We start from the raw sequence: 2,385 nt of genomic DNA, 5'->3' as shown, positions 1-2,385 counted from the left end.
GCTGGGCCAGAGCCGGAGGAGCAGTCTGTCAGGGTGCCAGCAGTGCCTCTCTGTCACCAGCAGTGTCCTCCTGTCTCTCTTTGTGTCCCCCATCGTAACAGCTGTCACCGTGGGTAAGTGCACTGCACCAGGGCTGAGGGCACTGGGGGCCACTGCAGCCGAGTGTCTCTGGCGGGGGAATGTCAGACCTGGGTCACAGGGTTTCACCCAGTACCTGCCTGTCTGCCCACAGGAGTCGGTGTGCCCCTCATGCTCACCTATGTCTATGGGGTGGTGGTGCTGTCGCTGTGTCGGAGCCGCTGGGGGCCTGGGGACCTTGGTGTGGTGGAGCTGGAGAACCTGACCAAGCGTGAGTCCAATGTTGCCATCTGTCTGCTGGCCCATGCCCTCCATTGGGCCCCAAGGGCCCTGCTTCTGCCTCGTGTCCCTGTGGCTGTGAGCTCTCCAGAGGCAGGACACCACACACACCTCAGTCCCTGCAGGCTGGTGTCCTAGGGGAGGTTGGTGCTGCCCAAAGTGCTCAGGGAGCAGCTTGTTTGCACCCTGTGCTGAGAGCCTGGTTCTGCTCTCTCTTCTGATAGGGAGCAGTCCTTGTGAAGAAGGTGCTCAGCTCCATCTCTCTCCCCAGAAGTGAATGAGCTGCGGTCGGTGCTGCCCAGCCCCAGGCCCGTTGAGGATGGAGTCCCAGACACAACCACCTCCGTCCTCAGCAGCAGCCATGATGGTGTGGCAGGAGCAGGACAGCCAGTCAGCCAGCACAGTGGCCCTCACAGGGAACATGCTGAGTGAGGGCACGGACATGTCCAATAGGTGAGTGTGGGCTGCTGTGCTGGGGAGGTGGGGAGGAATGGCACATCCTTTTCCTAACAGCTTTTCCCACACCCACTGTACCAGCCAAGGGCATGGTGACATCCCCCTTTGGGCTGCTGCTCTCAAGCTCTTTGTCTGCAGGGAACGTATCAGCATTGAGGTAGAGGTGTCAATTGAAGCAGCACCACATCCTGCCCGGCAGCAGAGCCTGTGCAGCGCACCATCAGGGCAGAGCCTCTCTGGGGACTCCCTGGGAGGCACCAGCGACAGGTCCAGCACTGTGGGCATCCCCACAGAGTGAGGGAGGAGATCTTCGACCTACAGAGCCCCCGTGCCACTGACACGAACATCCCGTGCCCTCCTGCGGCAGAGCTGGTCCCCCTCTGCACGGTACCACCAGCCCCGTGCATGGATGGGCTCTGACTGTGCTTGGTGCTCCCTGTGCCCAGCCACATCCACCCATTCCCTGAAGGCAGCCCTGAGCATTGGCACTGCTGGGAAATAAAAGCTACTCTCTGAGGGTCTGTCTGTCTCCTGTGGCACAGTGACCTCGTGACAGCTCAGTCCCCATCGCAGCAGGGTCTGGTCGTGGTGTGTTCCCCTGATGGGAGCTGCAGAAGGTCATAAAGGTGGGGTAGGGTGGTCCCAGTCCCACAGAGGTGCAGGCAGGGGGACAAGTATCCCCAGAAGTGTGGGGATACTCCTTTGTGCAAACACCCCAGCAAACTGGGCTCTGTGGCTGCAGAACCAGCATGGCTGGCAGCTGAGAGGGTGGGATGTTGCTGCAAAGCCTCAGCCAGCGAACAAAGCGGCTCACACAGGGGCTGAGTCCTGCCCTGTCTGGGCCAGCTCCTGGTGCACAGTATGTGGCATCTGTGGGTCCTGTGTGCCCCCAGCTACCTTCCTGGGGGCAGCATGTGGCTTCCAGCAGACCTCGAGTATGGTGCAGGACAGCGGCAACCCCTGAGGGTGGGAGGCCATGCAAGGTACACCAGGGCAGAGCTGGGGAGCACATGGGGCTCACTGTGATGTCCTGTGTCTTGTGCCCCTGCCTGCCCCAGGCTGTTCCAGCAGTGTGCAACAGGTCCCAGGGCTGTTGGAGAGGAGGACTGTGCCCTGCACCAGCTGGGGGATGATGCTTTAGCATGTGGGGTGCTGCAGCACAAGGACATACCTGTATCCTTGTTGTGATGGGCACCTGCTCCAAAGCATGAGAAAACTGCTGAAGGTCCCAGGTGGAGGCACCAGCATAGCTGTGGGGCTCCACATCCTGCATTGACATCCTTCCCCACCCCATGGGATGCTGTCATGGGCTGCAGGGAGCCCATGGCTGGATGTGGATGAGGTAGCCAACCTGGTGCCTCCAGTAATGAACTGTCAGACCTCTGGTTGCTCAAGGAGGACATAGCACATGGTAAATGGTCTAAACCCAGTTACACCTCAATACAAATTACTAACATAGTATCACCACTGGCCAGAATAATTTTAGAGGACATCACAGAGACTGGTCCTAATGCCTGAATCAAAACTTTTTCCTTAATGACCAGGAAGAAAGTCTAAACCCAAACTGGAGAC

Source organism: Nestor notabilis, unplaced genomic scaffold (assembly GCF_000696875.1).
Source record: "Nestor notabilis isolate BGI_N333 unplaced genomic scaffold, ASM69687v1 scaffold2426, whole genome shotgun sequence".
Classification (NCBI taxonomy): Eukaryota; Metazoa; Chordata; class Aves; order Psittaciformes; family Psittacidae; genus Nestor; species Nestor notabilis.
This window is presented reverse-complemented; position numbering follows the sequence as displayed.